The sequence below is a fragment of the Petaurus breviceps genome, unplaced genomic scaffold (genome assembly GCF_028583685.1).
Source record: "Petaurus breviceps papuanus isolate PSGF00001 unplaced genomic scaffold, PetGlider_PUasm1.0 41, whole genome shotgun sequence".
Lineage (NCBI taxonomy): Eukaryota > Metazoa > Chordata > Mammalia > Diprotodontia > Petauridae > Petaurus > Petaurus breviceps.
Window position 1 is genome coordinate 6,359,117 of NW_027186320.1, and position 20,209 is coordinate 6,379,325.

At 35.5% G+C, this 20,209-nt stretch overlaps 1 pseudogene; it reads right to left on the reverse strand.

Moving 5' to 3' along the window:
- Positions 1–7,708: 7,708 nt before the first annotated feature.
- The window catches only part of LOC138171093 (phosphatidylinositol 4,5-bisphosphate 3-kinase catalytic subunit beta isoform-like), a 130,690-nt pseudogene continuing 118,189 nt past the window's right edge, over positions 7,709–20,209 (reverse strand).

Genomic DNA, 20,209 nt, shown 5'->3' on the forward strand with positions numbered 1-20,209 from the left:
CTTCAGAGCTCCTGGTCTGCAGATTGTAGGAGGACGAATTGACCAGTATGAGGGATAATTGTTCTTGCTTTAACTTGCTTAAATCTGGATTTCTGTCTAGGGTGGAGGTCCTGGGGTGCATCATCAGTCATGCAGATGCTTCAGAGAGGGCACCCAACAAATACCTCCAGCAGCTGTGAAAACCCCAGCAATTTGGGATAAAGTTAACATTTCTGGTAGCAGAGTTCTACTGTGGCAAAAGGCTCAAAAGTCAAGTAACTGAGTGGCAACACAAGCAAGCAAAGAAAGCAAAGAAAACAGAGCAATCAAACTTTATACTCCCATTTTGGGGACAAAAAGGATCAAAACATGGAACAGGAGGAAGACAATGAAGTTAGAACTCCTGCAACAAAAGCTTCCAAGAACAATATGAGCTTGGTAAGAGCAATAGAGAAGCTTAAAAGGGATTGTGAAAATAAAATAAGAGAAGTGGAGGAAAATGGAGAAGAGAAATGAGAATAATGCAAGAAAATTATGAAATGATAGCCAACAACCTGACAAGAAAATAACACCTTAAAAAATAGACTGTCTCAGATGGCAAAAGAGGCTCAAAAAGGCAATGAGGAGAAGAATGCCTTAAAAAGTCAAATTTGCCAGATGGAAAAAGAATCTCAAAAGCTCACTGAAGAGAATCATTCCTTCAGAATCAGACTGGAGCAAATGGAAACTAGTGACTTTATAAGAAATCAAGATACTGTTAAACAGATCCAAATAAATGAAAAAAATATAAGGGAATGTGAAATATCTCACTGGAAAAACCACTTACCTGGAAAATAGATCCAGGAGAGATAATTTAAAAATTATTAGACTACCTGAAAGCCATAATCAAAAAAAGAACCTAGAAATCATCCTTCAAGAAAATCTCAAGGAAAACTGCCCTGATGTTGTAGAACCAGAGGGCAAAATGGAGGTTGAAAGAAGCCACTGAACATCTCCAGAAAAAGATCCCATAAAGAAAACTCCAAGGAATATTATAGCCAGGTTCCAGAGTTCTCAGATCAAGGAGAAAATATTACAAGCAGCCAGGAAGAAACAACTTCAATACTGTAGAAGCACAATCAGGATAACTCAGGACCAGGGAGCTTCTGCATTGAGGGATCGAAGGTCTTGGAATATTATATTGCGGGGGTCAAAGTAGCTGGGATTAAAACCAAAAAACATCTGCCCAGCAAAACTGAGCATCATCTTCCAGGGTAAATATGGTCATTCTGGGGAATAGAGAACTTTCAAGCATTCTTGATGAAAAAAACAGAGTTGAATAGAAAATTTGACATTCATATACAAGAAACAAGAGAAGCTTGAGAAGGTAAAAAGGAAAAGAAATCATAAGGAACTTATCAAAGTTCAACTATTTATATTCCTACATGGAAAAAACAATAATTGTTACTTATGAAACTTTTCTCAGTGTGAGAATAATTGAAGGCAATAGAGATGTATGTGTGTGTGTGTATGCCTGTATATGTGTGTATGTGTATGCATACATACATATGTCTATATAGGAGTGTATATGGGCATAGGAAAACATATGTGAGAGTGTCTACAGACATATATATATATATATATATATATACACACACACACACATAAACAGAGGGCACAAGACTAATTAAATAGGAAGGGATGATACTTAAAACGTGAAATTAATATGTGAGACAGGAATATATTGAGAGAAGATGGGGAGAGACAGAATCGGGTAAATTGTCTCATATAGAAGAGGAAAGGAAAAAATGTTACAATGAAAGGGAAGAACAAAAAGGCAAAAGGGAATGTTTCAAACTCATTCTCATTGAATTTGGCCTAGGGAAGGAATGAAATATACACTAAATAGGGTATCTCACCCTACAGGAAAGTAGAAGGGAAGGGGAAGAGAGGGGGGAAAAATGGAATGGAAGGCTGCCTGGGAGGGAGGGAAGTTGGAAGTCCCCACTTTTGAAAAGGGACAAGAACAAATTGGGGAATAGAACAAGTGGGAAGTGGGATAGGATGGAGGGAAAAATAGTCAGTCTTTCACAATACATCCACTATGGAAATGTTTTGCATAGCTACACATGTACAAACTATATTTAATTGCTTATCTTCCCAGTGCAGGTGGGTGATGAGGGAGGAAGGGAAAGAATCTGGAATCCAAAGTTTTAAAATCAAATGTTTAAATATATATATATATATATATATACACATATATATACACATTATTATTATTGTTATTTTACATATAACTGGGAAATAGGATAAACAGGCACTGGGGCATAGTGATCCATTGTGCCCTACTGGGAAGTTGAAGGGGGAATGGGGAAAAATATGGAGAGAGTTTGGGGAAGGGGTTATTCAGTGGGAATGCTGTTTTGGAGGTGGTGGGTAGGGAAACTTGGGGAGAAAATTTGTAACTCAAAATCTTGTGGAAATGATGTAAGCTAAAAAATGAAAAAGAGAAATAATAACTATTTCCTTCTGTGCTATTTTCCCTTCCCCACTCTCTTAAACCCCCACCTTTTCCCTCTTCACAGTCATTTAAATTCTGATCAGTCTTCTATAATATATCCTCCCTTTAATAAGCACCCATCCTCCTATTATCCATTCCTTTTTACTTCCTTATGGGGTAAGACAGATTTCTTTTTCTAACTGAGTGTGTGTATGGTATTCCAGGTTTGAGTCAATTTTAATGAGAGTAACTTTTAAGATTTGCTTTCCACCGCTCCCCATCTTTCCCTCCATTCTAATAACTTTTTTATGCCTCTTTTATGTTGGTTAATTTACCCCATTCAATATCCCACCCTCTGCAATGCAATTTTTCTCACCTCTTTTTTTTAATGTTGGGGGCATATAATCCCATTAAATTCATCTTATGCCTACACCCTCTATTTGCATATATTATTTCTAATTGCTCTTATACTAAAAAAAGTTGTGAGTTAACAGATATTTTCTCATCATATAGAAATATAAACAGTTTAATCTTATTGAGCTTGTAATGTTTTCCCTTTGTTATTTCTTTTTTAATGTTTTATGTTTCCCTTGAGTCTTGTCTTTGGAGGTCAAACATTTTATTCATCTCTGGTCTTTTAATGAAAAATGCTTTAAACTTCTCTATCTCATTAGATATCCATTTTTTCCTCCAAAAGAACATTTTTAATTTTGCTCTGTAGGTGATTAATAATTGTAATCCTAACCCCTTTGCCTTTTAGTATATCATATTCTAAATCCTCCAGGTCTTTGATGAGGAAACTGCCAAGTCCTGTGCAATCCTGATCATAGTTCCATAATATTTGAATTTTTTTTTGGTTTTATTTTTTGGTTACTTGCAATACTATCTCCTTGATGTGTGAGCTCTAGAATTTGGTTATGGTATTCCTGGAGGTTTTCATTTTGGGATCTCTTTCAGTCTGTGATAGGCAGATTCTTTCAATTTCTATTTTGCCTCTGCTTCTAATGTATCACGGCAGCTTTCTTTCACAATGTCTTGTAATATGTTGTCCTGGCTTTTTTTTTTGTCACAGAATTCAGGTAGTCCAATAATTTTTTTTATTATCTCTCCTGGATCTATTTTTTATGAGAAATATCATTTTTTCTTTACTTGTTAATTTTTGTTTATCACATATTGATGTCTCATTGAGAAATTATATCCACTCATTCAGTTTTAGTTTTTAAGTAATTATTTTCTTCCATGAGCTTTTATGCTCCCTTTCCCATTTGGCCAATTCTATTCTTTAGAGTTACTTTCCTTCATAAAATTTGTGTATCTTTCCCCATGCCATTGATTTTTCATGACACTCTTGCATTACTCTCATTTCTTCCCTCAATTTTCCATCAAATTCTCTAATTTTCTTTTTTTTTAATTTTTTTAATTTAATGTTTTTGTTTCCTTTTAGTTTACAGGATTCAATTCCACAATTCTTTGAGTTTCACATTTTGTTCCCTTCCCTCCCCTCCCTATATGGCAGCATATAGTCAAGTATAGGATCTGTAAATACTTTCACATTATACATTAGTCAGTTTATAAAGATGCATTGTATCAGATGGAATGAAAAATAGTAAAGAGGATATAACACCAAACAAGAGAAGAAATAAGATCAGGCATTTTGCTTCCACCTGGATATAAACACAGTTCTTTCTAGTTCTTTCTCTGGATGCACATACTTCTCTCCATCATGAGTCTTTTGGGTTTGACATATCACTGCATTGCTGAGAAGAGTCCAATCTACCAAAGTTGGTCATCACACATACATTGTGTCTGTAACTATGTACAAATTTCTCTTGGTTCTACTCTTCTCACTCAACATCAGTTTGTATAAGCCTCTCCAGGTAAATATGAAGACTTTCTGCTCCTCGTTTCATATACCACAACTTGTTCAGCCATTCCCCAATTGAGGGGCACCACCTTAATTTCCAATTCTTTGCCACCACAAAAAAAGCTGCTATAAACATTTTTGTACATATGGGTCTTCCTCCCACTTCTATGATCTCTTTGGGATATAACCCCGGGAGTGGTATTTCTGGGTCAAAGGAAATGAAAGTATTTATAGCCCTTTGGGCATAATTCCAGATTGCTCTCCAGAAAGGCTGGTCAGTTCACAACTCCACCAGCAATGCTTTAGTGTTCCAATTTGCCCACATCCTGTCCAGCATTTGTCATTTTCCTGTTTTGTCATCTTAGCCAATCTGACTGGTGAGATGTGGTACCTCAGAGTTGTTTTGATTTGCATTTCTCTAATAAATAGTGAGTTAGAGCATTTCTTCATGTGCTTATAGATATCTTTAATTTCTTTCTCTGAAAATTGCCTGCTCATATCCTTTGACCATTTATCAATTGGGTCCAATTTTCTTTTTAAAATCATTTTTTATGTCTTCCAGGAATTGTTTTTGGGCCAGAAACAAATTGCCATTTTCTAAGTAACCTAATCTTAAAGAATGAGTAAGTTGAGGAATAAGTCATAGAAACAATAAATATTTTTAAGAAAAAAATAATAATGAGACAATATACCAAAACTTATTGGATAAAACAAAAGCAGTCATCAGAAGAAAATTTATATCTCTAATTGATTATATTAATAAAATAGAGACAAAGCAGATCTATGAATAGAGAATGCAATTTTAGGGCAGAGCCAAGATATCAGAGTAAAAACATGGACTTGCTTGAACTCTCCTCTAACCCCCTAGAGCAGGAAAACCCACAAAATGACAGAGTGGAACTAGTTTCCTGGCCAAGACAGCCTAGAAAATGGACAGGAAAAGTTTGTTGCACCAGTCTAAGAAAGGAGTACAGTCCAGTGTAGGTCACACCAGCTCAGACAGGGCAGGAGCAGGCCTCAGGTGTTTGAATCACTGGTAGCTATGATGGTTTTCAGACTTCTCAACCCACAAAGACCAAAGACAACTTAGAAGGTCAATAGCAAAGGTCTATGGGACAAGGGTGAGAGAAGAACATGGTAAATTGCAGCTCTAGTGAAGAGACAGGATCATGGTCAGACCCTAGGCCCTGGGTGGTAGAGGTGGCAACAAAGGTGGCTGAAGCATCAGTATCTGTTTTCAGAGCTCTCAGCCCACAGATGGTATGGGATTAAGCAGCTGATCAGAGGGGGATTGCAGGGATCTTTTTGCTGGCACTAATACAGGATTCACTTGATTTGCCCATGCTTTGATCTGGGTCACAGGAATGGGTGGCAGTCCTGGGAAGAAGAGGAGCACTGGTGTGGTGGAGCCCTTAATAACTAACTGCCTCATCCAGTTCTTCCAGACACTTCCCTAATGAATTGTATGATGACATAGGATTTATGAATTGCATGTGTATGGAAGGATAACATACTTAGGTGATAATACTTGAGCAAATTTGCAATGCCCCCCCCCCAAAAAAAAAGCAACAAAAGACAAGGAAATTATCTATGAGAATTCTCAACCTGAAATTCAGTATTTTTTTTTTTTAAGCAATCGGGGTTAAGTAACTTGCTCCAGGTTACATTGCCAGTTATTTCTGGGTGTGGTGCTGAGTGTCTGGACACGGGTATTCAATCTCCAGGTCATCCTGACACTGGAACTGGTACTCTTACACTGTACTACCTGGCCACCCCCGAAATTCAGTATTTTTAAAATTACCAATGAACACTCTCATGACTATTGTAAGACTTATGGGATTTAAAGATCTTCCATTCCCAGTTAGACTTGCTGATGTAGCATGAAGGGGTGGGGCAAGAGGAAGCAGAAGCCAAGCTAGAGTTCCTGTGGTGACTGGCAGTGGCGGCAAAGGCAGCAGCAGCCACCAGCAGCAGTGGTAGCAGTAGTGGCCGGGTTGGAGGTGGAGGTGTTAATCCCTTTCTTTTTTTTTGAGCCAGCCAGAATTTCTGCTGAGGACTGCCAGAGACCAGAACTGCGAGGGGAGGTGGTGGAGTTGCTGGAAGCATTCTTCCTGGACCTAAGTAGCTGCTGTGATGGGGGAGAGGAGGACATTTGCCTGAGGTAGCCTGTTCTGTTTTAAAGGCTTGAGAATGTGGGTGCTTACTACATGAACTACATTTGCCAATTTTGCAACTACTGTGATGGCTTTGATTTTCTGGTTTTGGGACTCAGTTTTCTGGTATTTTAATAAATGTTCTAGCTGTATCCCCTATGTAGAGAGCCTGGTATATTTTGTGATTAATAACTGCATCAAGCATATTTATAGTTGGTGTAGGCATTGGGAATATTGCATTGCTGATACAACTATTCATACCATATTTATTAAAACTTCTATTAGCATGATTTTTTCACATAATATATTTGCTAAGATGTTTTTTTCTTTTTCAATGGAGAAGGCAGGGCAATTGGGGTTCAGTGAGTTGCGCAAAGTCACACAGCTATTATATGTTAAGTGTCTGAGGCCAGATTTGAACTCAATTCCTCCTGACTCCAGGGCTGGTGCTCTATTCACTGTGCCCCCTAACTGCCCCTGTTAAGCTTTTAATGGTTGCATAGCAAATTAGATTTTTCAAAAGTTATTTGCTGAAATACCATTACTAGGTCTGTATCCCAAAGAGATAATAAAAAGGGTCAAGGACCCACATGTACAAAAAAAAATAGCAGCTCTTTTTGTGGTGGCAAATAATTAGAAATTGGGGGGATGCCCATCAATTGGGGAATGACTGAACAAGTTGTGGCATATGAATCTAATGGAATACTGTTTTTCCACCAGAAATGATGAGCAGGTGGCCTTCAGAAAAACTTGGAAAGACTCATATGAATTGATGATGAATGAAATGAGCAGAACCAGGAGAAAATTGTACACACTAACAGCAACATTGTGCAATGACCAACTTTGTTAGACTTAGCTCTCTGAGCAAAGCAATGATCCAAAACAATTCCAAAGGACTCATGATGGAAAAAATTATCCACATCCAAAGGAAAAACAAACAAACAAACAAACAAAAACCATACAGTCTGAATGCAAATAGAAGCATATTATTTTCGCTTACTTTTGTTGTCTTTTTGTTTGTTAATTTTTTCTTTCTCATTTTTTAAACATTTTTTTCTGATTCCTCTTCACAACATGAATAGTGTGGAAATATGTTTAATATGATCATACATATATTGTTTATATCAGATTACATGTTGTCTTAGGCAGGGTTCTATAGAGGAAGAAGGAGAGATTTAGAACTCAAAATATTATAAATGTGAATGTTTAAAAATAAAATTAATAAATTAAGTTTTATTTTGTTTTTTTTTGTTTAAGATACTGTATATCCTTGGTTGAGGAGAGCTCAGGAAGCCCTCCAGTCAACATCAGGACAAATAGTAATAAATAAATGAATAAATCAGGTAAGCATCTTCACAACACTGGCCAAAATTTTCTGTTTCTTGCTTTTTTTGCTTCTTGTTGAATCACATAAATGAAATCATAGCTAAGAATGAAAGTTATTTGTTCCTATTTAATGCCAAATGAATACTTGAAATTTCCAAGAATTCACAGAAATGTTGTGGAAGAAATGCCAATCTACCTGACCATGATACTGTCACTATCTGCTTTGCTGATTCCTAAGAGATAAGAAGCTACATAGTGACCAGCACAGGAAAGAATGAACTCTTCAATGGCTTATTTTAAGTCACCCCCAGAATTACATTTTTTAAGTTGGTTTAGAAAGCATCTTTAATGAAGGCAGCTGTGGTAGCAACATTACTATTATTTTAGCTGAATATTGCAATTGTTTCACAGGTGCTAACAACTTCAATCAGGCCAGAGTAGTCTCCTGTTGCTAAACAACCATATGGCAGCATTCGAAGATCGAATCGGGCATCTTTCCAAAATAAATCCATTAACCAAAACATCTGGAGTGTCAACATATCTTGTCATGCATACATCATACCTGTTTTTGAATATGATACCCACTGGATCTCCTCCAAATACCTTGTTGTTGTATAATGTCCTTAGAGGTTTTATTTTAGAATCCATGTGCTTACACTCCCTAATAGAAAACTGTGAAGATGTACACAGTATTCGAAGGTGAATGAATATCAGAACAGGCTTTTCAGTAAGCAGTTTTAAGCATGTGTGCATTGTCTCTCTTTTGCTTTATTTAAATTCACTGTGTTTAAATTTATTAAACTATTTAAGATGTTCAGCTTATTAAGAGTTGCAATATATTTAGAAAATATTTTCATATAAACTACCCTTCCCTGACAGCATAATTAAATGGACAAACTACACTGAAAAGGTAGGAATGTTCACCTCTTGCCTAAGTGATAAAATAGAAAATGCCCTATTGTCCTATTAGAAAGGGCTCTAGGGGCGGCCAGGTAGCACAGCGAGTAAGAGCACTGGCCCCAGAGTCGGGATGACCTGGGATCAAATCCAGGCTCTGATACTTAGCTCCACACCCAGGAATAACTGGCCATGTAACCTTGAGCAAGTTACTTAACCCTGATTGCTTAAAAAAAATAAAAAAGAAAGGGCTCTAACAGGAATCTGGATAGGGCACAATCAATGAAAAGTTCATTTTTTTCAAAATTGTAGATATTAATCAGAAAGCTCTTTATCATTTATTTGTTTTAAGAAGACTACTACATGCTCTCTTGAATGGTGTTATAGTGGTCTGGACAATTAAATCTAATAATTAATTCCCTGGATTCTCTAGGAAGCAGTTAAGGCCATATCTTAAGAAGTGTCTGTAGCTGAGCAACATCTTCAAGTTTATTCCATTTGACTGACAACAGAAATTTTTGCAGTGCCCCTAGAAATTTTTCTCTGAAGTCTTTCTGCAAAATTCAAGCAAGATCCACTTCAGTCAAACCTAGTTGGAATAAGGGATCCCTCTCCATAATTTCTTCTAGGAAAACTGGATTTTTTTTTTCTATCTCAACTTGATAAATTACCACAGTCAGTACTTAAAATCTCTACTGCCTTTTCAATAATCTTATAAAAGAAAGGATAAAAATAAGGTTATTTTTTTAATTCTCAGGAAATTTAATATGTAAAGTTGTAACATTTTTAATACGTGGATTGGATTGAACAGTTCCCATTAGATTCAATATTTCATCACAGAATGATGATCTGCTGTTCAATATAATGTCTCCAGTTTTCAGATTTCTTTTTAAATGTCAACCACCAAGGTATTTACCCATGCTATAGATAATGTACTTTTCCAATTTTCCTGACAGTATGATATTTGTAGGGATGAATCTTCTAAGTCGACTCTTTTGTTTTCACTTTATCCACAGCATAAATTGCAAAGCATAACTGAACAATTTTGGGTTAAGTCACAGATAATTAATATCAGATTTCAATGATTCACAACAAACATGATTACTTCTTTCAGATAGCTTTGAATTTATAGCTGATTTATATAAAAAAAAAACTATGTTGCCTGAAAAATTCTAGTCCTGATGCAACAGTTTCCTCTATGTTCAACGTATTACCCTTAACCAATATAACTTGGAAAGGTGGGGTATTCTCTCAATCATTGGAAATTATTCCTTTTTTGTTTGAGAGTAATTCCAGTAGAAGAAGAAGGTGGGATGAATTTTGATTTATAACAGTTCTCAGGAAATCATTTCCTTTTCTCACATTTTCTTTATATTGTAACATTCAAGAAGAGTAAGTTTAGAAAGATTCCTATTCTTGACAAAGTTCTGAATATACCAGAACTGAATTAATGGATAATTACCAAACATAATTCTAGTGTTCCATTGCTTTGTACATATAGTCATAGAGATGAACTTCATCTTCCTTCCCATGGATAGTCAACAGTTTTTGGATTGCCAAATCATTTATTTTCATGGAAGCCATATTAGGGGACTTTTGGAAACAAAATATGTCCTGGTAATTTTCAAAATGCACAACTACCAGAGGATTTCCATCATGAAATTCATCTTCCAAGTTTTCAGGAATGGATGGTTCTTATTATGGTAGGAAAGTGTGCTTTAACCAATTTATCCAAGAATATAACACTGGATATAGATGCCAATGGGTATTAAGAAATCCATGGAAGTGAGGGGTGGTGGAGTCAAGAGGGTGGAAAAAAAGTCAGTAACTTCCCTGAGTTACCCCCCACAAATGCCTCTATATAGCTTCAAATAATATCATAAAACAATTACTGGAGTCGCAGAAACCACAAAAGGATCGTGTAAAATCATTTTCCAGTCAAAGGACTGTCATACCTGGATGAAAGTGGAACAAAGTCCAGAGCAGCCCATGCCAAGACAGACTCAGCCCCAGCAAAGACCAACCCCAGAAACCAGAAGCAGGCCTTGGGGGTCACTAAATAAGCAGAGGCAGTAACTACTTCTGGAGTTATCAGTCCACAGATAGCAAAGAGCTTGAATAACTGATTAGAATGAGATAATAGGTGTCTCTTTGCTGGCACTGAGGCAGGACTCTGTTGCTTTGCCTATGCTTGGATCTGGGTCACAGTCTTGGGAGGCCATCCCATAACAAGGAGGAGCTCTAGTACACCAGGACTTGAGACCTTAGTGGAGTTGGGACATTCATCACAATTCAACACAAGAAAAGAATCTTGTGGTCAGTCATGGACCAGAGCATAGGCCAGAAGAATAGTAAATACACCTCTCCTTAGATCATACCCATTTGAAAGAACTAAAAATTTCTAAGTATCTAAAGCTTCTGGGAAGACAGTTGCACAAAACCCCTGAAACTTGTGATAGTGCACCTTCCATCCTGGAAGCAGAGCCCTACTTTAACAAATAGTTAAAGTCAAGTAATAGGATGGAAAAATGAGCAATTTAAGTGGCAAGGTACATCAAAAGACCCACTCAGAAAAGATAGCAAAGTTAAAGCTCCTACTTCCAAAGACTTTAAGAAAAATGTAAATGGATCCCAGCACATGGAAAAAGCTCAAAAAGGATTTTAGAAATCATCAGAGTGCTAGAAGAAAAATTGGGAAGAGAAATGAGAATGATACAAGAAAATAAAGAAAAATTATTCAACAACTTAGTAAAGGAAACACACAAAAATACTGAAGAGAATTAAAAGTTTAAAAAAGACCAGGTCAAAAGGTAAAAGAGGTTAAAAAAAGCCAATGAGAAGAGTGCCTTAAAAAGCAGAATTGACTAAAAGGAAAAAGAGGCACAAAAATTCACTTAAGAAAAAATAAATTCCTTAAAAGTACAAATGACCAAATGAAAAAGGAGGTACAAAAGCTCAATGAAGAAAACAACCCCTTACAAATTGGAATGGAGCAAATGGAAGCTAATGACTTTATAAGAAATTAAGAAACAATGACACAGAAACAAAACAATGAAAAAATAGAAGAAAATATGAAAAAACTCACTAGAAAAACAGCTGACCTAGAAAATAGATCCAAGGGAGATAATTTTAAAATTGTTGGACTAACTAAAAACCATGATCAATAAAAGAGACTAGATATAATCTTTCAAGAAATCATCAAAGAAAACTGCCTTGATGTTCTAGAACCAGATGACAACATATAAATTGAAAGAATCCACTGATCACTTCCTAAAAGATATCCCAAAATGAAAATTCCAGGAATATTATAGTCAAATTGCAGAACTCCCAGGTCAAGGAGGGAACATTGTAAGCAGCCAAAAGAAACAATTCAAATATCAAGGAGTCACATTCAAGATAACATATTGTTTAGAAGTTTCTAAATTAAAGGACTGGAGGGTTTTGTAAATGCTTTTATGGAGGGTAAAGAAGCAAGAATTTGAACCTACCCACAAAACTGAGTATAATCTGACAAGGGAAAAAATGAATATTCAATGACAGAGGACTTTCAATTATTCCTGATTAAAAGATCAGAGCTGCATAGAAAATGTGACTTTGAAGTACAAGGATCAAAAGAAGCATAAAATGGTAAGCAAGAAAGGGAATACGTAAGGAACTTAAATAAGGTTAAACTGTTTACATTCCTATATCAGATAATTATATTTGTAACTAATAATTTTCTCATTATGAGGCCAGTTAGAAGGAGTATACATATATAGAGAGATAGAGGGCACATGTGAGTTGAATATGAAGGGATGAAAGATAAAAAGTAAAATTAAAGGGTAAAAGAAGGATGTACTGAGAGAAATGGAGACATAGAATGGGGTAGTTTCGCATAAAAAAGGCAAGAAAAAGCTTGCACAGAGAAGGAGAAGAGGGGGGAACTGAGAGGGACTGAGTGAAACTTAGTCTCATCAGAATTGGCTCAGAGAGAAAATAACATAAACACTCAATTGGATATAGACATCTATCTTTCCCTACAGGAAAATTGTAGGGAAAAGGATAAGAGAAGGGGATGGAGTGATGGAAGGGAGGGCATATTGGCAGAGTGGGTAGTCAGCAGAAAGACATTTTAAGGAGAGACAGGATGAAAGGAGAGAGAAAATAGATTTATTGGGGGGATAGGATCGAGGGAACTACAGATAATAATAGTAACTGTGAAAAAAAATTAAACCAGTTTTCTCTGATAAAGGCCTCATTTCTCAAAAATATAGAGAATTGGGCCAATATTTTTTAAAAGACCCATTCCCAAATTAATAAATGATAAAAAATATGAACAGTTTTCATATGAACTTATCAAAATGATCTATAGCCATATACAATGCTCTAACTCACTATTGATTGGAGAAAAGCAAATTAAAACATGGTTAATACGACAGAAAAGGAAAATGATAAATGTTGGATGGTATATGGAAAAAAATGAAACATTAATGCAGTTTTGGTGGTATTGTGAACTGATTCAACCATTCTGAACTGTGCCCAAAGTGCTATAATACAATGCATACCCTTTGACCAACAATACCACTACTAGGTTTACATCCCAAAAGAGATTTAAAAAAAAGAAAAAGGACGATATGTATAAGAAATATTTTCAGCAGTTCTTTTCTGGTAGCAAAGAATTAGAAATTGAGAGAATGTCCATCAATTGTGTAAACTGTGGTATATGATTATTATGGTATATTGTTGTGCTATAAAAATGATGAGTAGGATGCTCTCAGAAAAACCTGGAAAGGTTTACATGTGTTGATTCAATATGAAATGTACTGTGAACAAAGTAATAGTGATATTGTTAGGTGATCAGCTGTTAATAACAGCTATTCTCAGCAATACAACAATTCAAGACAACTCTGAAGGACATATGATAAAAAATGTTATCCATCCTTATAGAGAGTACTGATGGTGTCTGAATGGAGATTGAAGCATACTTTCTTTTACTTTACTCTTCTTTGGTTTTCTGGAGTTTTTTTTGTCTATGTTTTCTTTCACAGCATGACTAATATGGAAATATTTTGCATGACTATATATATATGTGTATATATGTATGTATATATGTATAACTTTGTGTATAACCTATATTGAATTTCTCACCTTCTCTATGTGAGGTGATGGGGAGGGAGGGAAAGAATTTGGAACTTAAAGTTTTAAAAATGAATGTTAAAGATTGGTTTCACATGTAACTGAGGAAAAATCAAATGATAAATAAATTCAAACAATCAACTGCATTGTAATGGAGTCATCTGATGCTGAGAATTCACAGTCCACACATCAAGGATGTCTGCTGTAGCAGGAAGTATTATAAAACTGAAGTACATTCATAACGAAGGAGCTTGAAGGAAGATAGGCCTAATTTTAGGAATTTTTTTTAGGGTCTTAAAGAAACTTGATTTTAAACCTTCAAAAAAAATAAGTGCTTTTATTGATGGCATCCTCAGATTTTGAAGATGGTCTGACACACTGAGAAGCAACAGCCTCTGTGGTCCTTGAACTCTCCCACATACATCCCGTCTCCTTCGAGAGCCATTAACTTTCACCCCCCAACTTCAGCCAATTGGCAACTGTCATTTCCAGTCCCACTACCACATAATGTTTGGATACCAACAAAGACTTTAAAAAAAAGAAAGGAAAAGTGGAAAAAGAGGAAAAATCACTGTAAGTGATTAATATATTTTTTAAAATTGTAAAATTAATACAATGTCCCACAAGCATCAACCTCCAACAAAGAAGTAGGGAAAGGTATCTTCTCATTCTCTTCTTTGGGGCCATGGTTGTTCCTTGAAACTGAAAGACAAGTTTAATTATTTTGTGGTGGTTTCTATTTCAATTTACATTGTTGTATTCATTATTTTTTTTTGTTTCCTTGGTTATGTTTATTTCACTCTGTTTCAATTTTTGTAAGCCTTTCCATGCTTCTCTGAATACACTTTCTCTCTCTCTCTCTCTCTCTCTCTCTCTCTCTGTTTCTCTCTCTCTCTGTATATGTGTGTACTCATATGTATTTATATTATATATATATATGAATATAAGTATATACATTTATATATATGTATTACATGTGTAACTAAAGGCTTTCAATTATACATAATAAAATTTATCTATTTTATCTTATCAAAGTTTCCCTATCATTTATTTTTTTCTTCTTCTTTTTTTATGTTTTGATCTTCTTTGTCACCAAAGAAGGGTTATATAGTCTGATTTCTTTTCCTCTGTTTGGTCATTTTCCCAGTCATTTACTTGACTTTCAAGCTGTTTGCCAGAGTAGAAATTGAAGTAAGCCCCTATTTTAGTTTTTGGGGGTTTTTTGGTTGTTTTTTTAGAATTTTGCACCTACCTTAGAAATGTGAGGAGGACTCCCTTTCCACAGCTGCCACAAGGTCTGCCACACCAGCACTCCTCCTCACACCAGGACAGCCACCCAAGACTGCAATCCAGATCCAAGCAGTTCAAAGCAAAAGAATTCTGCTTGAGTGCCAGTAAAGAGATTCCTGAAATTGCCCTTTGATCAACCACTTGTTCCACTCACAATCTGTGGGCCTGGAGCTCTGGAAGCAGCTTCTGCTGCTTTTCTGCTGCTGTTGATACTGCCGGGCAGTCATCACCACTTCCGCCACCCTAGGGGCAGGGGCCAGACTGCACACTCTTACCCAGGTCCAAAAAGTTTCTCCACTGACGTCTTACTTGGTCTTTGGCATTTTTGGGTTGAGAAGTCTGGAAAACACAACTGACATTGATTCAATCCCCAAAGGACAGCTCCACCCTGTCTGTGCCAGCACAGCCCATGCAGGAGCACCCTGTCTGTGCTCCACTTGTGAGCCTGATGTGATAGACACTTCCTGTCAGCCTGCCAGGCTATCTTCAGCAGGAGATTTATTTCATTCTGTCATTTTGTGGGTTCTATAGCTCTAAAATTTGTTTAAACTCTTTTTTTTTTTTGAGATATTGGAGGTAATTAGGGGAAGAGCTGGAGCAAGTTCCTGCTTTTACTCCACCATTTTGGCTCCATCCTTATCCTTTATTTTAAGGAACTTGTTTCTTATCTGTAGCTGTAAAAAGTATTTGATCTAATTCTCTGTTATTTTTTAATGATATATTCTTTAAAATTCAGGTCATATCTGTTTTGAATTTGGAGTTTTCACATGTCCCTTCAATATTCATCAAATAGGGAATTTTCTGCTATGTAATTTATGATTAAAGGCTTATCAAACATTGGTGTTTGAGATGCATTTTAAAAATTATGTCTTATCTAGATATTCAATTGATCTACTCTCTTAAATATATATTGAGTGCTACTATGCTATATTTTTCTTAATTCTATGATTTGGTCTTTGACTCTCATGTATTTCAGCATTTTGTTTTTAAATTTCCCTTTGATCCTATTTTGTAAGTGCTCCCTAAACTGATGTTTAATATTTTTGTCTTTTTTTTAATTGCAATTTCTATGTGCCCAAATATATGTCATTTTGTTAACAAAAAGATGTAGTATTTCTGGTGGATGTTGAATAATTTTGTGTAATTAGAATTTCCTTTCTTTTATATTTGATGGTCTTTTTCTTGGTTTCTTTCATAATTTATTGTGTTTTTTTAAATTGAAATTTTTCAAAGTAATCATTTGTACTTTGAAGTATAAGGGTTCTTTGTTTGTATTTTATATTTCTTCACCTTTCTCACCTTCCTTAAGAGTCCTGGTAATCCTTTTTATTGGCACATAATTTTCTGTATTCATAAATTCTACGAAGTTTGTCTTTTTTATGGTGTTTAGGTTTTTCAACTTGTCATGTTCTTCTGGGCAGCCATGAATCTGGGCTTTCAGACGAATTTAATTTGCTTGAATAAAGATCATGTGTTTTTAAAATATTATTCTTATTTCATTCTTTTCCCCTATATAATATTTCATTTCAGTATATATGCATTCATGATCAGTTGTTCCCTTGTGGTTCTTTCAAAAGACTTACTAGATTGGATTCAAACTTTTCTATTCTGTCAATTATTTCTGCTTCACATGGGATATATACATCCATTCCTTTCTTTTTTAAGTTTTGGCAACTCTTGTGTTCTTTTGTTCTCTGTTTAGTACTGCCACCCCAAGAAGGGCAGGGTCCAGCTCTGCTGTACTTTCTTCTTCCACATGGGGATGGGCTGAGTTGAGGTCCGGTGTTTTCTGTCATAGAATGATAGAGTGAGAGCAAATGGGGAAGGTGTGCCTAGAGACACTGCAGTTGCAAGTAAATCACTGAATTGGATGTAGAGAACAGACCCGTGTGTTAGGTAGTTCACTCTCTCAGAGTTTGGAGACTGAGTGTGGGGAGAGGCAACGGCTTAGGAATTTTCATTCTCTACTGTTAGTTAACAAGGTTGTTACCTTGAGGTTTTGTGGTGTCTTTGACCAACGAAGTTATGAAGACAGCTGTAATTGATCTATCTCTGGCACATAATTCATGTGTGTGTGTTTGTTATGGAGTATAATAATTAGATATTTCTCCATCCTATTGGTCATATGACCTGGAATTGATGTTCTCTTTCTTCTTTTTTATCCCTTATTTCTTTGTAATACTCAATAAATATTTCCTTTCCTTTTGCTGCTTTTGAAATTTATTTATTTTTTCTCCAGAAAACAAGAATGACTTCAGAGAGGAAAGGAAAGATTTGCCATTTCCTACATGGTGAACAGAATCTTGGGAGAGAGTTAGAGTGTCTCAAATTGATGAGATCTACAGCCTCACTTTTTAGATGTGGTTAGCTCTCATGGAATACATGAAGTGGAACTGCATAGAGTTGGTTAGAACATGTTACAGTGCAGGTGAGTGAGTGATTATAATGGTTTTCCCATTTTCCATAGGGTTGGGGAAGAGAAAATGTTAAGAGTATAGCCATTCTTTGTTAATCTGAGCTTTTTGTGAAGAAGGGAAGGAACAGAAAGGGATAAACTAAGGATTTAGTCAAGGATGGGGTGACAATAATAAGCTAGAACACCTGATAGGTCTCTGCCCAAGCCAGATTTTTGTTTTGTTTGTTTTGTTTTGATGGGATGTGAGAACATAATGTGGGGCTGAGGTATAGAGTTACAAATTTACTTGTGGTATGCAGAAGTTGGTGATAGTTCCCTGAACTTTTGTAATTTTGTGACGAGAGAAGGTAGGGGATGTATCTAAGCACATCCACATCCTGACACCAGGCAGGGTGTTCTCTGGATAATATTTGTGGTCTCCTAAGCCTGGACTCAGTGATGTGCCAGATTAATGTAATATCTCACTAGACCAAATTGTTAATATTTTTACTGTGAACATTATACCTTAGAAAGCTACAAACACTACAAATCTTGATTAATTAAGGGTTTCATTTATTGTTTTGCTGATTGTATAAACTTTAAAAAGTGTTAGAGAAAATGTTACTAATGCTGAATAAACTGAAAATTATGTTGTCTTTTTTTTTCCCTGAAAACCAGTTAAACATTCAGCAGCATTCCATTGCCTGGACTCATCATGAGCCAGGAGGTGATATAGTAAAAGGCCTCAGAGACTACTAACCCTTTGATTTCATGTATGGAGGCAAGAGAGTCCCCACCTTGATGGGATGGCAGTAGATCTTTCAGACTTTCCAGGATTGTGAAGAATGTGGAGTTTCAGATTTGTTCAGTTCTTCACTTAGCCCTTCCATGGATTCTCCTTCCCTTCTAGTTGATTCGCTCACCTCCTCTCCCACTCCCTTCTCTGATTTTGTACCCTTTCTGGTAGGATTAAAATGCTCTTAGGAAGTATTTTTCTATTAATGAGAATTTTAGAGCAAGTTTTCTCATGGTTTCCCTCTTTTCTGCCATCAATCAGGAAACATAAAAAAAGTCCTGTTGCTGTTCAGTTGTTTTCAGTCATGTCTGATTCTGTCACTCCAATTTGGGGTTTTCTTGGAAGAAATACTGGAGTGATTTTCTATGTCCTTATCCTGTCATTTTACAGTTGAAGAAAGTGAGACAAATAGGGTTAAGTGACTTGCCCAGGGGCAAACAGCTAGTAAATGTCTGAGGCCAGATTTGATTTCAGGAAGATGAGTATTTCTGACTTCAGGCCTGACACTCTATTGACTGTATGAACTTGCTGTTCCCACCACAAATCCTGCATTTAGTTAAATAAAGTATCTATCAAGTACTTACTATGTGATAGTAATTTTTAACAAATAAAAGAACTATCTTTTTATAAGGATTTTTATTAATAAAGAAAAAACAATATCTGGCATTCTTAAATTCTAAGTTTTGCCAACTTGTGCTTTATATACAGTCTAATGAAAAATAACAATGTCTTTAAACTGCAACACAAAGAATAGTTAATCTTATGTTCTGATTATTTGTAAACAGATTTCTCACATCAGGCAATGCAGATCAGATCACATGAATGTCCATGAAAATATTTTGTATTATGAAATAGTTTCTGGAGGACTATTATGTGGGTCTTTTTTTGGGGGGGATTTGAGATTGATAGAGATTAAATAGTGGTCATAGGACCAAATATTTAGAAGTAACAATAATTTTGATGCTATCTTATCTTATGCAGTATTTTACAAATACAGAAATTGAGGCTCCAAAAGATTTAGTGACTTTGGACCCTTCACACAGAACAGAGTGGTAGTCATTAGCAGAAATGAAATTCCAACTGAAATCCTCTGCCTTCGATTCTTTCCACTATATCATACTTCCTTCCAGTGATTATATTGGCATGTCTAGTACTTTATAGTTATTTAAGTTGATTATACAAATAAACTAATTTGATAATAGGAATAATTTTTCAAGTAAACATAAAAATATGGTATGACATGTCTTTTATACTTGGGCAACCTTAGACCCAGAGAGATAAAGGCTGGTGAGATGAAAGAGCAGTAAAGAAGGACCAGAACTCAAACTCAAGTCGATTAACTAGAAATATAGTGTTCTTTATTCTGTTGTTCATATTTTATTATCCAAGATACTTTTTTAATAAATTGAGAAATTGTACAAAAGCATAAGAATTCAGTACTTTGTTTTGTTTATGTATTACTATTTTATGTTTTGAATCATAAACATCTGTTTTATATTACCACTTGGTCATGCTATTTGTATTTTATTTTTACTTGATGAGCTTTGCAACTCTGACATTTATATAGATCTTTTAGGTGTAAAATTGTTTTACTTGAGCCTTATAAGAAAACTGTCTGGCAAAGTACTATAGGTATTACATTCATTTTCCAGAGGAAGATATTGTGACTCAGAAGCTTAAATTATTTATGTGTCAGAAGTCAAGATTCAAATGCTGGTTTCATGAATCAAAATAAAAAATTCTCCATTATACACTGTTGCCTCCTATATTAAGGGCATTAATTAAAAACATAAATGATATGATAAAAGAAGTCCATGAAATTGTTGATTTTCTGTTATCATTTCTATCCTCAGTTTTTAGTACTCTATAGATGGGTCTATAATATTAGAGGATTAAGATGAAACAAAGTGTATTT